We start from the raw sequence: 22,988 nt of genomic DNA on the forward strand, positions 1-22,988 counted from the left end.
CTTGGTGATGATGAACTCCTTGAATTTGATCTTATCTGAGAAGCACTTTATCTGCCCTTCCATTCTAAATGAAAGTTTTGCTGCATAAAGCAATCTTGGATGGAGGTCCTTGCCTTTCATGACTTGGAATAGTTCTTTCCAGCCTGTTCTTGCCTGTAAGGTCTCTTTTGAGAAATCAGCTGACAGTCTGGTGGGAGCTCCTTTGAAGGTAACTGTCTCCTTTTCTCTTGCTGCTTTTAAGATTCTGTCCTTATCTTTAATCTTGGCTAATGTAGTGATGATGTGCCTTGGTGTGTTTCTCCTTGGGTCCAACTTCTTTGGGACTCTGAGCTTCCTGGACTTCCTGGAAGTCTATTTCCTTTGCCAGATTTGGGAAGTTCTCCTTTGTTATTTGTTCAAATAAGTTTTCAGTTTCTTGTTCTTCCTCTTCTGTTCTGGCACCGCTATGATTCAGATGTTGGAACATTTAAAGATGTCCTGGAGGTTCCTAAGCCTCTCCTCATTTTTTCAAATTCTTGTTTCTTCATTCTGTTCTGGTTGAATGTTTCTTTCTTCCTTCCGGTCCACACCATTGATTTGAGTCCCAGTTTCCTTCCTGTCACTGTTGGTTCCCTGTACATTTTTCTTTTTACACTTTGCATAGCCTTCATTTTTTCATCTAATTTGCGACCATATTCCACCAATTCTGTGAGCATCTGGATCACCAGTGTTTTGAACTGTGCATCTGATAGGTTGGCTCTCGCTTCATCGCTTAGTTGCATTTTCCCTGGAGCTTTGATACGTTTGTTCTTTGGGCCATTTTTTTTGTCTTGGCGTGCCTGTTACATAGGAAGGGGTGGGGCCTTAGGTGTTCCCCAGGGCGGGGCCACCCATGTCGCTGCACTGTGACGCTGTATGTGGGGGAGGGGTCCGAGAGGGACAGTGGTGCTTGCTCCTCTCTCTGCCGGCTTTCAGCCTCTTCCCCGGCTACCTACAAGCAAACTGGGCCCTTCTGGTGCTGATTCCCCGGTGGGTGGGCTTGTGTATGTTCGAGGACCCTGTGGGTCTCTCCAACCACCTCTCCTGTGAGGAGGGGAGTTTCTCCCGCTGCTGCTGCACCCCCCCCAGGTGTTTCCAGTCAGAGGTTTGAGGCTTCATTTCCCCGTGCTGGGGCCCCGGGTGGCGAGGTCGGTCTTGCTCCCTAGTTGTTCTTCCTGGTTTATCTGCACGTGAATGTGGGACCTTCCTGTCCACCAGCCGCTGCCTTGCCACGAGTCCTCGCTGCCCGGCTCTGCCCCTCCTACCCGTCTGGGTATTTCTTCTTTAAGTCCTTGGTTGTGGGCTGTCCATCCAGTTCAGTTTTCTGTCAGTTCTGGTTGTTATTTGTTTTTAAATTCGTTGTTGTATTTGTTTTGGTTGTGCGAGGAGACACAGTGTATCTACCTAGGCCTCCATCTTGGCCAAAAGTCTTTAAAAAATTCTTTTCTTAAACAGGTCTCCTCAAATTGAATAGACTCCAGGTCCCACCAAACCTGGACCCACATCTGAGTCTAAAACTTGTGTTGCAAATATTTTATTCCAGTTTGTAACTTATCTTTCAATTTTGTATATGGCTTTCTTTCCCACTGTGCAAAGGTTTTAAATTTCATGTAGTCTAATGTAATCATACCTTCTTTTCAACATCTCTGGGGTTTTTTGTCTTGCTGAGAAAGTCTTTGATTTCTTTTAGAACATCCAATTTTTCCTTTATATGTTTAAATACTTGGTTCAATTGGAGCTGATTTTTGTATAAGAATATTATAAAACTTACCCAGTTTTCTGACTGTCATTTATAGAATAATCAATCTTTTCTATTGATTAGAAGTGCCACCTTATCATATATTAAATTCTCATAGTAATTTGATCTATTTATTCAAGTCTGTTCTATGGATCTATTTGTTCATACACCACGACCAAACAATTTTATTTGTATACTTAGAATGTATTTTTATGTCTGGTGAGGTTAGGATCCTCCCTCCACTTATTTTCACCCCAGACAGTTCCCAGCTGTACTTCCCGTGTCCACATGGGGGTCAGAACCAGTGCCCGTGTCTGAGAGGTCCTGCTTTCACCCTTGCTGTGTCACCTCCAACTCGGCGCTGGTCTGGGGACAGTCCTGTGAGGTTGGGCCTCACACCCGAGTGTCGGTGCGCCTTTCTCTTCGTTCGATTTTCCCTTTGCCCCTCAGTGTTCTTCGTGCACATCCTGTACGTTTCTGGTTCAGATCATCCTTAGGGATAATTTTTATGAGGCTATAAATGGGGCTTTACCCTTGCCCATTGCAGTTTTGATTGGCTGTTCTCCGTGTAGAGGAGAGCTGTTGATCCTTATATACTATTACAGGCAGCAGTGTACAAGTTGTTTTCGCTAGGAACGGCACCAACGGGTCGTTCCGCTCTAGTCTGCCCTGCTCTGTCCCAGAACACGCGTGGAGTCCTCCTCATCGCGGTGCACCCTGCCCTGTCCCAGTCTTACTCGTAGCGGTTTGGTGGTTTGCCCGGCTTTCCCCCTTGGGCCGTCGGACCATCCCCAGCGCTGTCTGCCTCCTCCCCCCCCTTCGCCCGCCGTGTCCCCGTGGGTGTCTCTTTGCCCTCGCGGAAGCCCCCAGCCCAGCGTGGAGCTGCCCAGTGCTGCGAGTGTGCACTTTCTGCATGTGCTCCCAGGAAGGTGCGCTGCCCACACTGCACCACGGCCTCGGAGAGAGCCGGCCGCCTGGGGGCCGCTTGGGCCGAGTGGCTCCGACCTCAGTGCCACGCGGCCCTCTTGTTAGTGCTGCGGCCCCAGCATTATCAGCTCTCTGGCCACAGCCGACTTCCGCAGCCTGAGGGCTGTGCCCTCGGAACCATGTGCCTGCGGCAAGACTGCGCTTTCTCGGACAGCCCTTCCGAATGGAACGGCCTGGCTGGGCCGCCGCCACACGGCACCCGGGAAACTCTGAGTGGCCAGTAGCAGCTCTGCATCTGGCACGTCTCTGACACCTGGCAAACACACCCACATTTCTGGGAGCCTCTGGCGGCCTGGTGGGCCCAGTGAAGAGAGGGGCTTCTCTGTGGTCTGTTTCCAGCCAGAGCCGGGGGCAGGAGAGGCAGGTGGTTCAGTCCTCTGATTTCTTCAGGGCAGCAGGTCCCCGGCGGGCAGTGGTTGTCGGAACCAGGCGATTCCTCTGCGGTGTCAACCAGGTCCCCACTCCTGGCTGCGGCGGACAGCTTCCTTTGCATCCCTGGTCACCTCAGAGTCTCTGCTCTCTCACACTGTCCACTACCTTACGTGCAGACCTCACCTGGGCTTTGTGAGGTTATAATCTGGCGCCGAGAGACGGAGTCTCTGCCTGCCTTCTGGACCAGACGTGGCTCCCGGCCTCAGCCCAGGCCTGACCTGTCACAGCAGCCTGTCCCCCCTAGGCGGGCGCAGCTCTGTCTTCCTCTGCCAACTCTGTCTGCTCCAGCAGCCCACCAGGGGGCTCTGTTAGAAGCAGATGCGACCCTTTCGCAGGTGAGGGGACAGACTGACCTGCTAAGGCCCACACGTGGTCAGGGCTGAGTGGGACGCTCAGCTCAGGCTTTGTTCACCAGCCTTTGGTTTTTCTTCTTTTTCAATCGAGGGTGTTCATACAACAGAAAATTAGCCACCTCACTGGGCACCACTCAGTGCATTGGGCACATGCACAATGTTGTACAAGCACCACCTTGAAACCCTGTCCCCACGCGCGGTCACATCCCACTCTGTCCCCCCCCACCCCTCCAGCCCCTGGCCGTCACCTTGCTTTCTGGTCTGTGGACAGGCCCGTTCCGGCTGTGCCCTGTAGAGGCAGTCACGGGGCGCGTGTGTCCTTTGCTTGCGGTCTCTCACTCAGCAACACGTTTTCAAGGTTCCGCCACATTGTAGCACTCCAGGACTCCGTTCCTTTTCACGGCCGAAAACACGTTTTCAAGGTTCCGCCACATTGTAGCACTCCAGGACTCCGTTCCTTTTCACGGCCGAATAGTGTTCCGATGCCCTGCCCGGCCACACCTGTCTGTGGACACTGCCTGGCCCACCTTGCGGCCGTCGTGAAATGCAAGCACGAGTGTCCCCGAGCACCGTTCTTCCCGCTGTCTCACGCTGCTCCTCCCCCTGCTGGGCGCAGTTACGGGACCCACAGCTCCGCCTGCAGAACAACACAGCAGAGGGGCATCGGCACCCACTGCTGCTGTCGCACGGGGCTCTGCGACCGACGCAGGAACCAGGCGGGACCGTGAACGTGGGGCTGGAAGGAGCCTCCCGCCTGCAGGCACCTGTGGGCACTACTCCCATGTTTCGGCAGCAGCAGGGACCCCACATGCTCTGCAGAAGCCGTGGTGGGAACGCCTTGCGTTCCAGGCCGCCGTGGTTCACAGTGCCTGCACGCTTTCGGTCCCCGTGTCTGTATAGGTGGGAAGCAGGAGGACCCTCCTCTGCCTTGGTGTCTGGGGGGCCCGGCACAGGGCTTTCTGTTGCAGGGACTAAGTCGTTAGCATCCTCGAATGATGCGATTTCAGCCCTGGGAGGAAGTCTGGGTGCGGTTTCCTAGCCTGGTACTGTTGCTCACTTGCATTGCGAGGTAGCTGGTCCATTATGCAGCCACCTGAACTTCTGGGGGAGGGGAAGGTGCATGTTTCAGGTCTTTTCACCCTGGAGGCTTGGGGGACAGGGAGCCAGACCCCAGGGGAAAGGCCCCAAATGCGCCGGTCTTTGCGGGATCGCCCAGTTCCTGGCAGCCCTGGCTTGTAGCTCCCTGGGGCTGAGCACAGGCGGGTTTTCTCTCTCCTGCTGCCCACGCTCATGGGCTGGCAGTTGCGGGAGCCCCCTGTCCAACAGCAGGGGGGTGGGGCGCTCTTAGCCCACGGAGGGGGAGTCGCCACTGAGCTGTGTGGCCAGACGGTGGGTTCACCTCTGTTTCTCTCCCAGCTTTGACCACAGCTGGGCGGAAAGGAAGCCGGCAGTGAGGGGAAAGCCATCTTGGGGGGGGTGTGCGTGCGCGTGTGCCTGCGTGTTTCACCGCTGCTGTTCCTGGGTGCTGGGTCCCGCTGCATGGCGGATGATCCTGTCCTCTCCCCCTCCCTCCCTCCCTCCCTCCTCCCCGCCCCTCCTTCCCTCCGCCTCCCTTCCCTGCCGCTGCTCCCTCCGCCTCCAGTTTGTAATCCGACACACTAGACTGCAGTCCTCGCCTTCGCAGTGAAGCTCGAGTCTGGCCCCGCTGCTAGGAAGGTAGGCTGAGATTTGTTTTTCTCCTAAAAATAGCCTCCGGTTCCCTCACCTTCCCCACCAAGCTGCAGGGCGGTGGTGATGGCAGGGCCGCAGCAGAAACTGCGCCCTGACAAAGTTCTTCTCCACCGGCTTCCGAATGCCCTTCAGCAGGGGTCCAGGGAGCCTGTGGGTGGGCGAGGGCGGTTGAGGGTGTGAGAGAGATGGAAGGGGGCGTCTCCAGAGCAGCCTCCTGCCTGGCTGGATGGGCTGTCCGGCCCCCCCCACCCCCATCGATGGATGGATCCCTTTCCGAAGGGCAAGGCTGACCCGTTCCTCTGTCTGCGTGGGGGCCCCTCTGCTCTCCAGCCTCCAGCTTTGCAGAAGAGCCCCTCAGGGCCAGCCTTCACCCCAGGCCAGGCAGTGCCTCTGGACCCCGGGGAGGGGACGTCTGGTTGTCCCTGCTGTGAGAGCCTCAGGGGCTGTGGACTGGGTCTTCCTGCAGGCTGGGGCTGGAGTGGGGAAGGGGATGCGGCCCCCCAAATCTGAGAGTTGGCTGCCGCATCCCCAGCGAGGCTCAGATGTGGAAGGCATGGACAAGCGACGGGCACGCTAAGATTTGTCAGTTCACGTCTCTGAGACTGACTTGAATAATTTGTTTGTCAAAACAGATGCTCCCGGCGGCGAGTGCGTGCGAGCCTGCGCGCGTGTGTGCCTGTGTGCACGCAGCAGCCTCTCCCCGGCAGGCTGCGTTTCCCCTGGAAATGCAGTGTTTGTAGGGCCACTTGCCCAGAGGGAAGTTGGGTTTGGGGGAGCCTGGGGTGGGGGCAAGGGGGAGCCTGAGGCCTCTGTAGAGGCGGGGTTGCTCCTGTCCCCAGGGAGCCCACCCTGGCTGTCCTGTCACCACGGTCACTGTCGGGGGCTGAGGTCTGGGTAGAGGGGGCTGTCTGCCTTGTCACTAGGCAGAGGGGCAGAGGGGCCGCAGGGGCCACTCAGGGTGGAGGGCAGGGGCTCCCAGACTCCTGGGAGGGCAGGGTGCCGGGCCCAACTTGGCCTGTCCTGTGTCACCCCCTGTCCTGGGGGAGACCCCACCTCGCTAAGGGAAGACCAAGGGCGCAGATGGGAGCAGCGGGGGTGGAGTGAGCTCTCCCTGAGAGTGGGAGACCAGATGGGAGGGGAGGCTGGTGGGCCGGGCAGCTGCTGTGGCCGGGGTGGTGTGGGGGCGGGTGGAGCGTGGAGCCCCTCCCTCTGTGCCCAGTTCCTGAACCTGGGTGAGTGGGGCACCAGCAGGCGGACACACTTCCAGCTGCAGGGTGCACAGTGGGGGGGGCCTCTGGGAAGTCGCTGCCCCCTGCCCCAGGTGCGGTCCTGCAGGAGTGTCCTGGCCTGGCTGCTGGCGCCTGAGGTCTGGGTTTCTTTTCCGAAAGAAAAGAAAAGAAATGTTATGTGGGCTCCTGTGACAGGAGGGGTGACGGGCATAATGCAGGCTCGCCGCTTCAGCGTGGGGCCAGGGCGGGAGGACAGCGTGGGAGGACGGCAGGTGCGGAATGACAGGGCCGTGCCCCCCGGTCCAGGGCTGCCATCGAGCTCTGGACTTGGGACACAGAGCAGAGCATGTTGAGGTTATTCAGGCAAGTGGCTGGCAGCTGATTTTACCACCCCCACTCGCTTCTGAGAAGATGGCAAACTGGGTCAGGAAAGGCTGGCATTGCCAAGGTGCCCGGGGAGGTGTCTGGGCCGAAGGGTGTACCCCGACCCTGGCCAGAGCCATTCATGTCTGGCTCACCCCAGAGCACGGGGGCACTCAGCCACAGCGAGCCAGGCCTGGGCGGTGGCGAGGGGGTGCAGTGAGGGGGTGGGGTGCAGATTGGGCTGAGAACTCCTAGCAATTCAGAGAAAGGGCAGCAGACCAGTTCAGCCCATTTCCCACAGGCCCATTTCTCACTGGTTTTGCTCCCGTGTGTTTGGCGATGGGGAGCGGACAGCTGTGCTGACCAGGACGTGGAGAGGGACGGCCGGAGAGGCTGTGTCCCGGGGCTGCCTTGGGCCCCCCCCCCCCCAGTGTTTCTGGAGCAGTTGCTCTCTGTCCAGGTCCTCGGGTGAACACACCATCTGAGCAGTGTGGGGGGCCAGGGTTCATTCCACTCAGTTCCTGGGGGTGCCAGTGCTGCTGATTCAGGGACCCACCTTGAGACCCACTGCGTTAGTGGCTAAGCATCTTGGGAGGAGTTTCCTCTTCTCTCAGGGTTTGGTTGAGGGTTGTAGGTGAAGCGTGGTCTATCGCAGGCGAGTCCAAACCGCCCATGCTCGGAGCTTTCCCCGTGGAGCCCCGCCAGCCGCGGCTGCTCCCGGGTGGAGGGTTTTCCCGCCTCACTCTCTCAGGTCTCCCACGTCTGTGGGAGGCTCTTGGAGCCAGAGAGGGACTGGTGTGGCTGTCCTTGTCTGTTGTGGGTGAAGTGGAGTGGCTGACACCAACTTCTAGAAAATTCTGTTCTGTGTTTCTCTGGGTCCTCCAGAATTAGCTACTTACATCCCACAACCTGTGCTTCCGCAGCTTTGCTGCCGTCTGGTCTCATCAGAGAGCCAGCTGCCCAGCATGTGGGCCCTGTCCTGGTCTGGCGGGGCCGCCCGGTGGGGCCGCCCGGTGCTGCCTGGGCTGCGGCGGGGTTCAGCCACTCCACAGTCCTGCCGCTACCCTCCCTTGTCCCGCCTTTCCTGTCTCTCTGCCTCTCTCCTCGCTTCCTTCCTTCCTTCCTTCCTTCCATCCATCCATCCATCCATCCATCGTCTAGCTATCCATCCATCCTTCAGTCTGCCCTCCCACCCAACCTTCCTTTCCTTCTTCCCTCCTTTCTTCCTTTCCTCCTCCTCTCCACTCCCCTGGCCTGGTTATTTCTGCATCTTTTACCCCATTTCCACCCCATGTGCCTTCTCTGTCACTGGCAGCCCCTTCAAACGTGTTTACTGTGTAGCCTTGAACTTCCGTCTTTGTCCGACACGGGCGCTGTCACAGCCGCCCCTGTCCGAGGAGCAGGAAGCCTGTCCCGCTGCCGCCCTCGCTGAGATTGCTCCGCCCTCACGCAGGCCGAGGTCTCATGGTCCAGCCTTGTGGCGGCGTGTGCTTCTGGGAGCGACTCCTGCTGCTGACGCACAGCGTCCCAGCGTGTCCACGGCCACGCTGTGGCTGCTGATGCCCGTGAGGTGCTGACGGCCACACAGACGCTACAGCGTGCACTTGCACGCATCCCTGGGTTCTGTGCAGGATCCGGCTGGGTGCGCCTCATACAGGGTGGTGTGGTCGTGGGCGTGTGGCCGTTTCTCTGGGTGGGGCCTTCCCAGGTGGGTTCTCCAGAGAGCTCACCCGGCCCACCTTTCCAATGTCTGCGCACCTCACCTGAGCTGTGCAGGCCTGTGGTCCCCCAACCCCTCGAGGACGGTGGGGACCGGGCCTGCAATCCCTGCTATTCCGAACCTGCGGCTCCGTGAGAAGCATGGCGGGGACAGGCGGGAGCCCAGGAGGCAGGGACAAGGGAGGGGCACGCGTGGTCCTCAGTCACTTCTCAGGGGTGTTGCCTGCCTGTGTGCAGGGCCTACGCCTTTGAAAATGAAGTGTGACTTTGGGGGTCACCTGGGGACAGTTTGGCCCTGCCTCACAGTGACAGAGTTTCAGGTTAACCTTGGTTTGTGAACTGTGTGTTCAGTCACCGAGGACCACGGAGAAGACTTGAAGACCTTTCTCACACAATTCGCTGTTCCGGGCAGTTTTCCCGCCGGAGGAGAGCCCCTGGCAGGCGCGGCGGTGGCTTGTTACCTGTCAGCCCGGTGCTGTCGGCCGTGCCTCACTCACTCACTCAGCCCACACCTGAGCACGGCGATGCTGAGAGCATTTTGGGTGCTGGCACCAAACGGCGGAGAAGACAGACAAGGTCCCTGCTCTCCTGGCGATGACTGTCGGGTGTGTCTGTTAGATGGCAAGCAGGTGAATACATAACAGACTGAGGCAGTGCCATGCCCAGGGTAAAGCAGCCTGATTCGAGGAACTGTGACCTCCTGGAAGGCCCCCTGGAGGGGGTGACATTTCGGCTGCACCAAGAGCGATGACAGAGGTCAGGTGTATAGGCGCCAGCGCAAAGGCTCTGACTGTGAAGGAGGGAAGCTGCTCTCCGGCTTCAGTTCTCATTGNGTGAACTGTGTGTTCAGTCACCGAGGACCACGGAGAAGACTTGAAGAAGACCTTTCTCACACAATTCGCTGTTTTGGGCGGTTTTCCCGCCGGAGGAGAGCCCCTGGCAGGCGTGGCGGTGGCTTGTTACCTGTCAGCCCGGTGCTGTCGGCCGTGCCTCACTCACTCACTCACTCACTAAGCCCACACCTGAGCACGGCGATGCTGAGAGCATTTTGGGTGCTGGCACCAAACGGCGGAGAAGACAGACAAGGTCCCTGCTCTCCTGGCGATGACTGTCGGGTGTGTCTGTTAGATGGCAAGCAGGTGAATACATAACAGACTGAGGCAGTGCCATGCCCAGGGTAAAGCAGCCTGATGCGAGGAACTGTGACCTCCTGGAAGGCCCCCTGGAGGGGGTGACATTTCAGCTGCACCAAGAGCGATGACAGAGGTCAGGTGTATAGGCGCCAGCGCAAAGGCTCTGACTGTGAAGGAGGGAAGCTGCTCTCCGGCTTCAGTTCTCATTGACTGATGTGCTGACGTGCTAGTGGGGGGCGTTTGGAGCATGACGGGTTGGGGTCCCCAACCCTTCAGCCCTGGACTCTCAGCCTCAGCTGTGAGCGCCCAGGAGCATCTGGACACCAGCGAGTAGGTGCCCTCTGTCAGCTGTATCCTCAGGGGCAGGCCGTGGGGTTCCTCTGTCTGAGGTGCCCAGGTTCCCCACTTCCCCTGTCAGCCCCCACCTGGCTCCCCTGGTGCCCCACCCCAGCCCAGGGCCACCACGAGGAAACACCCACCCTTCTGCTTTTGGAATAGAGGCCTTTTGCATGGGACTTGGAGGTGCTGCCTCATCTGCGGTGAGACTTTGGTAAGATTCCCTCTGATCTGATGAGACGTGCCTGGTGCCCAAACTCTGCGTGTGTGTGTGTGTGTGTGTGTGTGTGTGTGTGTGGCGATGACCCGACTCGGCACTGGCAGCTGCAGCTAGCTTCCGGGGCCATTTCTGTCCTGGGTCGCTAATGGGTGTTATTACTCATTGTTTCCAAGCCTGGGACTGCTCCCCACCACGTGGCTACATTGTTACCTTAGGTAGGAGATGCAGCAGGGCCACAGATGTATCTGCTTCTTTGTTTCTGTCCCCACCCCTGCAAAGCCGCCCCAGGAGGAGGCGGAGGATGTAACATTTGCACTGTTGGAGAGTTCCCGGTCTTTAAGGAGCTGAGTTTCCCTGCCTCTGCCCCTGACCCCACTCCAAGCTCTAAGCTGGGACCCCTCTGGAGGTGGGGACAACAGGTGAGCTTGGAGCTGGGCTGGGCACCCAGCTTTCATCATGCTTGGGGCGGGGGTAGCTGACATCCAAACCTCACAGACAGTCCCGCCCCAGTGCACAGCATGTGATGTGCCTCTGGAACATTTTTTTTAATTGTCAGCTTTTAGGTTTTTGTTTAAATTAAAATTTTTTTATTATTTATTTTTAGAGAGGGGAAGGGAGGGAGAAAGAGGGAGAGAAACATCCATGTATGGTTGCCTCTTATATGGCCCCCACTGGGGACCTGGCCTGCAACCCAGGCATGTGCCCTGACTGGGAATCGAACCAGCGACCCTTTGGTTTGTAGCCCACACTCAATCCACTGAGCTGCACTAGCCAGGGCAGCTTTTAGTTTTTGTTATGAAAGTAATGAATGTTTATTGTGGCAAAGTTAGAACATAAAAAAGCGTGAAGAAGAAAATATATGTTACTCATAATCCTATCACCCAGATACAACTGTTAATATTGGCATTTCCCCCCAGATTTTTCTTCATGGGGATTTATGCATAAAGTTAACTAGTTTTAAGTTGTGTGTTTTTTTAAAAAAGTTTATATGACAATGGCATTTTTCTACGGCATGAAAAAATTGCAAAGACACGCTCCAGCATGGCTGCGTGACATCCCCACAAGGCTGTCCTCAGGTACAGATCACACAGCGGCCATTTGGGCCATTGCTTGTTTCTCGTCACTGCAGTAATGGGCGGCCTCTGCATCCAGTCTCTGTCTCTCTGGGAAGCAAATGTGCTGACCTTGGGTGGGCGGGGCGAGCTGGGCAGGTGCAGAGGTGTTGGCTGCGGGTGGGTGGTTCTGCCAGTGGGATCCGAGGTGCCTCATTGTCCCTGCAGCTCAGCTGGGTGGGTGAGCTCTGCTTTCCTGCGGGAGCTGAGAGGTGAGTCTCGTCACTTGGGGGTGAGTTTGGTTACTCAGTGTTTCCTTACTCGTTTCGGGCTTTCACACGGGGAATTTCTGTTCCCTGGAGGAGGAGGGGCGTGTGTAGTGAGTGCATCTGGCTAGGTTGCTTGGGGCAGGGGACTGAGCATGTCAGGGTACTGGTGGTCTTGCCATGGTGGGGGGAGGGGGTGGCCCTTGGGGTTTTCTGAGTTGTTTCACTAGAATTTTAACAGTTGGTCTGCTTGGAGTGCAGCAGTAATGGCAGCACCCATGTGCCAGACCCTGCTCTCAAGGTGACATACTGGTCACCTCATTCATCCTCAGAGCAACGGCTCCAGGCAGGTGCCGTCCTTCTCTTCTTCCAGGTGGGGGCCTGAGACCCAGGGAGGTGAGTCACCTGCCCAATCCATGTGGCTGGGGAGAGGTGCAGCCCAGGTGAACGGAGGCACGGTGGGTGGAGCGCCTGGCCCTGACGCTTGGCCACACCACCAGGGGAGCAGATGGACCGTCCCCTTGCTCCTTTCTCCCGTCCCATGTCCCATCCGGCACTGCAAGGGAGGCCAGTTCCAGCACCTGGCCTCCGGCAGGTGTCGCTGGCCCTGCTAAGAGGGCAGCGTCTCGAGCCAGCCAGCTCGTCCCCACGTGGCTCTGTGGCCCCAGGTGTGCTTCCCCACCTCCCTGTGCCTCCATCCTCCCAGACGTAGACCCAGGCGACAGGGGCACTCGTCTCCTCTGAGGCCTGCTTCCGAAGGAGCCGGTGCAGGCGGGGCACTCAAGGACACAGGCAGCACTCAGTGACCGCCGCCTGTCGCCTGCATGCTCACTCAGACAGGGTGCGCAGTGAGGACAGGGCTTGACCGCAGTGAGATGGTTGAGCGGGGCCTGTGCACAGACAGGGCTCAGCACCTGCCAGCCGTTGCCACTGCGATTCTCAGACTCGGACTCCTTGCCGAGAGGGTGACAGAATTAGGAGGCCGTCCCATGGTCCGCAGGGGGACAGATCCCTGGTGTATTGATGTATTGATGTATTGATGTATCTGGTGTATCGATGCAGGCCGCCCTGTCCCCTTCCCCGGTGGGGGGGCTCCTACAGGCTCTGCAACTCCACCATTGCCTGCACCCGGCTCTCAGTGCCTTGACTGTTCAAGCTGCCAGGGGATCCGCAGCGATAGCCTCCTGGGTCCGTGGCTTGGCCTGTGAGTGGCTTTATTAAATGCTGGCCACTGCCTTGGCCTGGTGATGGGACGGCTCCTTTAAAAACCGGGACCCCCGGCTTCGTTCAGATCAGAATCAGGCTTAGTGTTGAGGCCTCGGCGATCCCTGGTTTGTCTCAGCTGCCGTGAGAAGGGGCCCCTCCAGCTGGTCCGCGAGGTCTGCCCTGGCTGTCGTGTCTGGCCCCACAGCCCCGTTTTATGGACGCTTCTGGAGTTTGCTAGCTTTCTTCTCTGAGTGGAGCTGCTCCAGGCGTGTGCGAGGGGCGGGCGGGAGGGGCTGTGCACTCACATGACCCTGCACTGGGTGACGAGCTGGAGGGCCTGTCCCTGCTTCAGCCTCCCTTTGTCTGAGCTCAGGCCACATGGCCTCTCCCGGCCCTTGCACGGGGAGGGGGGTGCGGGAGCCTCTGTGGCCACACTGGTCACCAGCTGGAGGAGCCATGCAAAGTGAGCTCAAGGCAGTGGCTGAAGCGAAGGGAGGGGAGGCCACCTGCGGCTGCCGGTTGCACACACAGAGGCACAGAGAAGGCAGCAGAGGCCTGTGACACGTGTGCCCTTGGCAGGGGGCAGACAGCACCGGGCCAGCCGCCCCGCCCCACCCCCACCACAGGTCTGCGTCTCACAGTCCTGGAGACGCCAGGGGTGCACAGAACTCCTCTGCCCAGGAGCCCTGGGTCCAGGTGTCCTTTCTGTCACTGCCGGGCCCTGGGGCTCAGGGCGAGTTGCTTCACCTCTCCAGGTCCGGTCTCCGTGCTCCCTAACGGGCGGGGGGGGGCGGCTAATGTCAGATCAGCATTTCCCAAACCTGGTTCTGCAGGGGCCCTCACCTCGATCGCTCAGCCGCCAGCTGGCTGGACGCCCCGCCCCGGTCCCCCCGCCCCTCGGTGCCGTTCTGTGTCGCCCGGTGTTGGAGCCGTGCTGCCGCCAACTCAGTGTCATGTCTCCGTGAGCTCGTTTCCTGTGAAGAGACACTCATGTGGGCCAAAGTGAAACCGGGTTTTATGTGATTACCCGAATCTCCGTATCATCTCGGATGGCGCCAGCCTAAAAGTGAAGGCAGCGAAGGGGAGAGCCAGCTCACCCTGTCTACCCCGCACCGTGCCTGCTGGGTTCGGCGGGGCCGCCTCACTGCTGCCCCGGCAGCCGGTGCTCCTGGAGGGTGGTGACGACACACGGCCGGGCTCAGACCCCAGGGCGAGAGCAGAAAACAGCCACTTCTCACGACAGCAGCAGCCACACCATACGGCCAACCACAGCACTAGGCTCCACTCCGCTGTGCGCCCTGCATGTTGTGACACTCTGCGGGCATCATCAGCTTGTCACATCTTCCCGGGACCCTACACGTAGGCGTACTGAGCGGAATGTGGCCCCCCAACCTGCAACCACATCCCAGTCCCTGGGACTGTGTGTGACATTAACCCCGTGTGATGCAAGAATGCCACCTCTGTGGCTAAAGGCAGGAAGAAGTTAAGGACCTTAGGAGGCTGTGCCATCCTGGACCGTCCAGCAGGCTCTCCATGTGACCCTGTGTGAAGGGGACAGAGAGCTTCGCAGCAGACTCACAGAGAGGGGGCAGAGACTGGAGGGGCACGGCCACTGGCAGAGGACAGAGGGCCTCATGGTGCGCCCAGAAGCTGAAAGCGGCAGGGAGACTTCCCTGGGAGCCCGGACCAGCTCTCACACTGCGGGCTCCAGGTCTGTGAAGCCCCACAGTTTGCTGCGCGCCACGTGGCAGCCACGCGGGGAAGGGCTCTGGTTGCTTGAGTTTGTGGGCTGGAGCGCCAGCCCGGGAGACACAGCTGGGAAGGGCCGGCCTGGGACTCGTCAGCCCGGGTGCTGGACCCAGCATTTGGGCATCTCCATCGCTCCCGGCTGTGGGCCCAGGGCTGGCTTGTAACAGGTGGGAGGGATTCCACACGAGGGGCAAGCAGCCTCCCAGCTGGAGGGCGGGAGGAGGGCTGGATCCAGGTTGCCTGGGACTCTTAGAGAGCGTGTCAGAAATGGGGAACTTCAGGACGGAAACAACATCAGGACTGAGCAGCTGCCACTTAGGGCACATTTGTTTATTTTTCAAACTGGAGGCTGGAAGGTGTCCTTCCTGAAAGCCCAGGTAGGAAGGGGCTTGGCCTGTCCTGAGGGAGAGAGGGGTGCTTTGTTTAGGGCACAGCAGGGGTCCCCCAGCTGCCGCCGCCTCTGTGGTCCTGGGGCTGCAGGAGAACCTACAGGGTGAGGCTGCGCCCCACCCGGTTTCAGGGTGACTGGTGCCCAGGGCGCTGCCAGTTCACAGGGACGTGCTGATCAGGCTTTGCAGAGCTCCCTGGAACACTGGGGGGGGGGGGGCAGGGCTGCCTGCCTCCTCCTCCTCTGGGTTGGACCCCGGCCCCGAATCCGCAGCTGTGGGGTTCGGCTGCTTCTAGATCATTCTCTCCGTCTCTGTTTCTCTCTGTTTCTCTGTGTGTCTCGTTCTCCTCTCTCCCTGCTTTGCAGGCTTTCCAGTCATTGGGTGATGTTTTATTTTCATGTCTTTGCTTCTAGCAAACTCCATTTCGAAACAACTCACACATCTCCAGAACACTCCACATGTTCAGGTTGTTGAATCTGACTCAACATGTGAAGACCCACCCCGCCCCCGAGTGTATAGGGCCAGCTCATTGGGAGAATGCTGCTCAGGGTCTGGAGTGGACAGCGGGTCACGTGAGGGTCAGTGCTCCTCGAACTGGGCTCAGGGACCTTCCTGGGCAGCTCGCCCAGGGCCAGGCCCGCAGAACCCGGGCCAAGCAGGGAGGGTCCTCAGGCTCCAAACCACTGGGACGGGGGGTGGGGGGGGCGCACAGCACAAGGAATGTCCGATCCAGACCTGCTGACCATCTCAGACTGCCGTTTGCGCTGGCCTTCTGAAGGGGATAGGCAAACGTAGGCGTTGCTCATCGTGCCGACAGACTCTTGAGCAGCCTTCCTAGTCGGTGCAGGGAACCAAACACGTACAGGGCGGCGAGGGCCCCCGGCATGCCCGTGACTGCTGGTCGCCAAAGGCGGGTGACACGGGGCATAAATGACAGGCCTTCTGTTTCTGGTTACCTGGCAGCCCTGGTGGCACCTGCCGTGGTTCCCTGGGCTTCTAGGCAAGCGGCCAGCCTGCTCCCCATGCACTCCCGGGAGCATCCTGTTCAGTGAACTTGCCCAGGTGTCTAAGTTCAGCAGCTTTTCCTGAAAGGACTGAGGGCTGGAGACCCCAGTCCCATCGCCCAGGGCGGGAGGTGGGTGGCTGCTCCGCCTCGGAGCCAGGGCCTTGCTCAGCTCTTCCGAGTCTTCGTTCCCCTTAGTCTCCACGGGGCCCAGTTGTCTGTGCTGGTGTGTGGGTGGGAAAGCACAGGCTCTGAGAACCCACGTCCGCTGTCCAGAGCCCCGCAGTGGGTGACGGGGAGACCGGGACGCAGGTGTGGACGCCCGAGTCCAGAGCCTCCACTCTGACCGGACGGACGTGCAGCGGTTCTGGCCGGGAGGAGCGAGCAGCTCAGGGGCCTCTTTGAGCTCCAGTGGGGAGTGGAGGGGGCCGCGCACATTCTCCGTCCTCTCTCTCTGTCACTTGCCTGCTGTGCCTCTGGCACCTCCTCCCTGCACCCCACCCCGCCCCGCCCCGCCGCCCCCAGCACCCTCCCTGCTCCCCACCAGTTCCAGTTCACACCCGAAGCTCGGGCAGCCATCTGTTCCCCGCCCTGGCTGCCGAGGCCCCTCAGTGGCGTCCTGCCAGCTGGCAGACGGTGCTGGCTCCTTGGACGGCATTGGGCAGCAGGNTGTGTGGGTGGGAAAGCACAGGCTCTGAGAACCCACATCCGCTGTCCAGAGCCCCGCAGTGGGTGACGGGGAGACCGGGACGCAGGTGCGGACGCCCGAGTCCAGAGCCTCCACTCTGACCGGACGGACGTGCAGCGGTGCTGGCCGGGAGGAGCGAGCAGCTGAGGGGCCTCTTTGAGCTCCAGTGGGGAGTGGAGGGGGCCGCGCATTCTCCGTCCTCTCTCTCTGTCACTTGCCTGCTGTGCCTCTGGCACCTCCTCCCTGCACCCCGCCCCGCCGCCCCCAGCACCCTCCCTGCTCCCCACCAGTTCCAGTTCACACCCGAAGCTCGGGCAGCCATCTGTTCCCCGCCCTGGCTGCCGAGGCCCCTCAGTGGCGTCCTGCCAGCTGGCAGACGGTGCTGGCTCCTTGGACGGCATTGGGCAGCAGGCCCCGGCTCCGCTGGCTCCGAACACCCGCCGAGGCGCAAGGCTGCGCGCTAAATGCTGGCTGCGGGAGCCGTGGGTGGGGGTGGCTCCCCTCCCTGTCAGACCTTCCGCTTGGCAGGCGCAGCCGCTCCCTGGGCCCAGCGACCGCACTTAATCTGAGCGGCGATTTATTGTGCGGTGATCACCGGCGGCCCCCGCCCACTGAGGCCAGCCCGGCCACCTGCCTGCCGCAGTCGGGCCCTTGTCTGCCAGCTCTCGAGGGGTGAGGCAGCAGTGGCCCCAAGGTCCTGCTGGTGCCATGGGGGCCGCGCTCTGTGCTCCGACCAGCCCACAGCAGTTGTTGGGGACGGTGAGCGGCAGGGACGTCTGCTGACCCGTCTCAGTCTAAGTGACATGAGAATGTGAGAGTGTGTGACGAGTGTCACGTGAGGAACAACCCGCGCCTTGTAAGGAGAGGCTCCGTGGGGTGGGGGCGGGGTCCTTGTCCTGGAGAGCAGCCGGGGCCACCGCGAGTGGGTGGGCACTCGGACGTCTCTGAGGTCTGGCACGTGGGTTTCTCCCTTTTTAAAAAAACATTTTATTCATTAATTTGAAGGAGACAGAAGGAGGGCAGGGAGGGACAGGAGACACTGATTTGTTCTACTCATCTACGCACTTGTTCATTGCTTCTCGTGTGTGCCCTGACTGGGGGTCGAACCCACAACCTTGGTGTCTTGGGATGACGCTCTAACCGACTGACTCACCAGGCCAGGGCCAGGTTTCTTTTATGGGGAGGAGTGAATCAGGCCGGGGAGAAGACAGAACGTTCACCTGGGGCTGGCCTGTCCCCTGGAGGGCATCCCCTGTGGCCTGGGGGATGGTGGGCCACAGCCTAGGGGCTGGGGAGGGGTGGATGGCCAGTGTCCTGTGGGTCAGCTCACTGTTGGAGAGACCTAGGTATTCTCTGATTTGGCCCAAACCAACCTGACAGCTACCACTCTCACCGGGAAGTCTCGGGAAAAGGGTGAGGGCTCAGGGAAGACAACTGGAGGGCATGGGCGGGGGGGCCATTGGTGAGGGGTGGGAGGCAGCGTTGGGGAGGTCTCAGGGCAAAGCAAGTAGTTTGGCCAAGGAGCGGCTGGTGGCACAGAAGTCAGAGGTCGGCCACAAACTGAGTGAGGCGTGGAGGCCGATCTTGGGGGCCGGTGTTGTGGGCGTGGTGACCCTGGGGCCGGGGGAGCCTCCGGACCTGCCCCAAGATGAGGACGAGCTCGGCCCTCATTTCCCGGCGGCCTGAGCACACCTTCCTGGGCCAGGGCAGGGCGGCTGGGTGAGGGCAGGGTGGAGCCTAGGGAGGGCATGGGGCTGGGGTCTGCCCCTGTAGCCTGTGTCTGTGGAGCAGTCGTGTCTCTCAGGACTTTGACCCTTCGCCGTGGAGTCCGTGACACGGTGTGATAGTCTCAGCCTGCCGAGACGGCTGAGGGGGAACACGTGTGAGCAGTGGACGCAGCAGTGGACGCAGGGCAGATGCGCCGTGGCCCTGCCACACCCTGGCCCGTGACTCAGCCACAGGCAGGAACAAGGCCCCTGCACCTGCTGCAACATGGACGGACCTTGAAAACGTGGTGCCGAGTGGGAGACGCCGGACGCGGAGGCCACGCAGGCTGCCGTTCCCTGTCTGGGAAATGGGACAGGCAGGTCCACAGAGACAGGGTGCGGACGTGGTTGCCGGGGGTGGCGGGGAGAGCGACTGCTCACAGGACAAATGTTCTGAAACTAGGTACGGGTGACGTTTGACAACACTGTGACTGTACCTAGTGTCACAATGTTGCAGCTTTAAAATGGTGAGTTTCGTGGTGCGTGCTCCCAGGGAATTTGGCAGAATTTGGGAGGCAGGGGAGTTGCTGCTGCCCTGTTTCCTGGCTGTCATCTGTCATCATCCGTGTGGCGCCTGCTGATGTCTCCTGAGCTTCTCTAGGTTGGGTCTCTAGCTCCTCTGCCCACAGCAGCTTCTGCAGTTTTGTTGGGAACCCCAACGGCGGGCGGGGGGAGGGGTAGTTTTGTGCCTGATTGGACAGTTTAGCCCAAATCACATTCCTCTAGAAAGATCAGGAGAAGGCACCCTGGGGACTTAGATTCCCAGGAGGGTGCCGCTCCTAGGAGGGACCCCGTGTTCCTCCTCTGACAGAGCCAGTCCTGATACTGGGGACGTCTTTGCCGAGGGCAGAACAGCTCCCTAAGTGAGGAGCGGACGTGCCTCGGAAGGGAAGACGGGCGAAGGCCACCGTGCTCGGTCTGGATGCCCCGATGAGGCCTGCGGACACAGGTTTTCAATTTTGCTTTTGTCGCCAATGGTGAAAACCAGAGCACACAAATTTCCCACGGCATCCAAATGCTTGACAGTTTTCTTAAAGAAACCAGCCAGCCAGAGGCATCGCCCTCCGTGTTTCTGCGCAGCCACAGCTGGCCCTCGGTTCTGCGCCCCTGTCCCCATCCCTGCTTCCCCCACCCCTGTGACCGCCCCGGGGTGCACGGCGTGCTGTTGGGGCGCCAGCCGGGGGTTCTCGCTCCACTGGGGCTGCAGCGCTGAGCTTCCAGGGAGGGGCAGGGACTTGAGAGCTCCCAGACGTCGGCTGGAGCCAGGAGCAGGGGCTCCCTGGATGGAGGCGTGCCTTCCAGAGCGTTGTGTGACTGCGAGCGCCTCCCCCCGCCCGCAGCCACCCTCAGACTCGCTGATGGAAAACCGCCTCCTGTTCCATAAACAGCCCTGCCCGGCGGGTGCTCTGATTGGCTTGATGCGACCTACTGGGCGCCCAGGACTCAGCAAAATCACCCCGTTGCTGCCGGCCCTGCAGGGGAGGACCGCCTTCATCACAGGGGTGGCCTCGCCCTCACGTCAGCCCCTGAGAAGGGAGCGGGGCTGCTGCCTGTGAAATGGGCTGTGCTGGCCCCTAGTGCGTCCCAGCCATCAGCTGCCGCTCCAGCTCCTGCCGATAAATATTTAAGTGGCGGTTCAGCTTTCAGACCGAGCACGTCAGCGGCAAAGATCAAGCTTTTTGACCTTTTGTCAATTTACTCAGTGAAATGTGACTCTTCCTGGCCCCCTGTTTTCTGACCCTGTTGTCTCCTTTCTTTCATGGTTGAAACGACTGCCTCTTCTCCCGACACAGAGAGGAGGAGATGCCAGACCTTCTGTGTCTCTCGTAAACGTATAAACATGAACAGCAGAATTCCCATTCCTGCCCACAGAGCAAGGTGCTTGTCCCGTCTCAGAGCTGACGTTTCAGAACCTGAGGCAGAGGGTCATTCTTGCCCTTGAAGTTGAAATGCAAGCCCCGCGGCTGCACTGGTCCCCCTGAGGTGCAGTGGCCTCCCGCTGAGCCCGCTGTTGTCAGTGCTGGACGGAGAAGAGGGGAGAGGGTGGTGCGAAACCCAGAGCGCCACCCGGCTCTGCCTGGCTGCCCACGCGCTGCCCCTCCACGTGTCCACGTCCCAAACGCGGCCTGGCCATGTCCGGAGGTGCTCTGATGATCTCCGATTCTGAAAAACGACCTCTGATTTTGAATATTCTCAGCACGGGCGTGTTTACAGCTGGATAAAACGTGCGCCAAAGGGAAGCTTTACAGGAAGCACATTGGGTGGCAGCTTTAAAGCAGCGTCAGAGCTTGGAAACCGTACACTTCGTAAGACACGATTAAAGCTCACGGTCGAACAAGGGGCCTCCTGAGCATAATAAAGCGAAGCTGCCTTATTTGCTCTCCCTGCCCCTGCCAAACCCTCTCCGCAAGCTGGTTCGTTCCTGTCCCCGCAGACAAAATTGCAGGTCGATGCCACCGACTCTTCTCGGGCAGGGACCAGCCCTCTCCGTCCCTGGTCCCCGAGCAGTGCCTGTTTGGTGATGAACACCCAGTGCCACACCTGGGCTCACGGAGGCAGGACGCTCCCCTGCATCCTCCTGGGTCCAGCTGGGGTGGGTGCGCAGCGTGTGTACGGGGTGCAGGCAGGGGAGTTGCTGCTGCCCTGTTGCCTGGCTGTCATCTGTCGTCACCCGTGTGGCGGCTGCTGATGTCTCCTGGCGTGGACCGAATGCTCCCGAAGGGCAGCCGCCCGAGAACGGGGCTCCGGTGCCGTGAAGCAGGGGCTGCACCTGGGCCAGAGTGGTCGTCAAGCTGATAACAAAGGGCCCTTCACCCAAGTCAAATCAAGCATTTTAAAAAGTGAGGGTTATGTATTTAAAGTTTGGGGAGGGGGGCAAAGAAAAAACCAAAATTGCAATACTCACTAGAAATTGAGGGCAATGAGAAACTTTTCTGGAAAGGCCAGGTAGTAAGTGAGCTCACCTGGAGCTGTCCTGTCTGTTGTAACTGCTCACCTGTGCGTGGTCACAGGTCCCCAAGTGGATGTGGCCATGTGCCAATAAAACTTTATTTGTTGTGCAAACGGGGGCACGGTGGGGGGGCAGTGGCGCAGGGCCGTGGTTCCCGACTCCTGCCATGTGGCCGTACCCAGGATTGGCACAAACTGCAGTCGGAGGGAAGACCCAAGTCCGTTGAGACCCACCAGGACCTTCCTCCGTTGCCTCCATTGCTCCAGTGGCGCAGAGCTGGTGCTTCCAGTCTTTGTGGGAAGTGCAAAGGCCCCGCAGGTGTTTAGGTTGCGGTTCATGAACAGGAGTCATTGGAAACCCTTGACCGGAGACCCTCACAGAGGGCTGGCTCAGAGGCTGGTGCAGGTCTGTCCAGGGAGACTGGGGGGCCCCTGCCCTGGGCTGTCTCGTCGCTGGGGGCTGTGTTGGGCCTGAAGGTGGGCTGTCCAGGGTTGAGCTCATTGCCTCGACCCCCTCGCAATGTGGCCTGGAATAAACAGCTGCATTCAGGGCGACTCGTGTTCTCCTCTGTGGAGGGGAATGGTCTTCTCCTCCACGCTTACCCGGGTCAGGTGAGGATTCACATCCAGCAGGCCGGCAGAACCTCCCTAGCACCTGGGAAGAACTCGGGGAGGCCCAGTCAGACTCCTTGGTGCTGATGCCTGTCTGTCGTGGTTCCTCATTTCACTCTAACCGTTTACACGGATCTTTCCGAGCCCCTGAGGACCCCTGGGGCAGCCAGCGGGGCCCATGAGGCGTCATCGGGAAGCTGTTTCCCTGTGGAGCGAGATCAGAAAGTGCCTGTCTCCAGGGGACACGGCCCAATGTTCCCTCCTAGAAGCACCTCTGACAGGGACCTTCGGGCTCTTCTCTCCTCCCAGCGCACGGCCACCTCCGAGCCCCTGCCTACAGTGCAGGCGGCTTTCTGTCTGTCCACACGAGGTTGGGAGCACTTGGGTTCCAGATGGCGCCCCTTGGAGCCTCTCTGGTGTCTCTGCGCAGCCCGGGGCGGGGTAGGGGGAAGGGGTGGGGTGGGGGGGGGGCTCACACTAGTCCTGATGTTTCCTTTCGGGGGCCCAGGCCTATGTTAGAGATGGGAACTGGGGAAGTTGTCGCCTGTCTTTAGCGAAGTGACTCTCCCGGGCCCCATCACCACCCCCACCCCCACCCCCACCCCCAGAAAACTAAACTGCCCTGGGTTGAGAAAGCAACCAGAACCGTCCCTGCTGGCTGCAGTGGTGAAAGGGGCCTTCGGACAACTAGACGAACAGAGGTCAGTGTCTGCGTTTGAAAGCTCAGGCCCCAGAAGGCTTCCTGTGGATTTCCCGCGTGGCCAGGGAAGGGCCCGAGTGTCTCTGGCGGGGGGGGGTGTGTGGCTTCCAGTCCAGTGCAGGTTCACAGACGCCCTGCAGGTGGGGTTCGCACAGCCTTCTTACCTTGCCCGTCCTGGCTGCCCAGGCCTGCGGGGCCCCAGGTGTGGGGTCACGGAGAGAGGGGCCTGGGTCTACGGAGGGAGGCCACCACCAGTCAGGCCACCAGCAACGCACCGTTTTGTGAGTAAGAAACGATCGAGGGGCCCTCAGGAGGTCATTCCACCTCGGAGCCTGCTGTTCCTGGCTCT

At 59.8% G+C, this 22,988-nt stretch overlaps 1 protein-coding gene across 1 annotated transcript in view; it reads left to right on the forward strand.

The window, feature by feature from the left end:
* Positions 1-5,182: 5,182 nt before the first annotated feature.
* RIMBP2 (RIMS binding protein 2) overlaps positions 5,183-22,988 on the forward strand; it is a 99,380-nt gene continuing 81,574 nt past the window's right edge. The window contains exon 1 of the mRNA XM_037051866.1: positions 5,183-5,244. The gene's annotated coding sequence lies outside the window, so the exon portion shown is untranslated. The remainder of the gene's footprint in view (positions 5,245-22,988) is intronic.

This window comes from Sturnira hondurensis, unplaced genomic scaffold (genome assembly GCF_014824575.4).
Source record: "Sturnira hondurensis isolate 20B ecotype Veracruz unplaced genomic scaffold, ASM1482457v3 Scaffold0007406, whole genome shotgun sequence".
NCBI lineage: Eukaryota > Metazoa > Chordata > Mammalia > Chiroptera > Phyllostomidae > Sturnira > Sturnira hondurensis.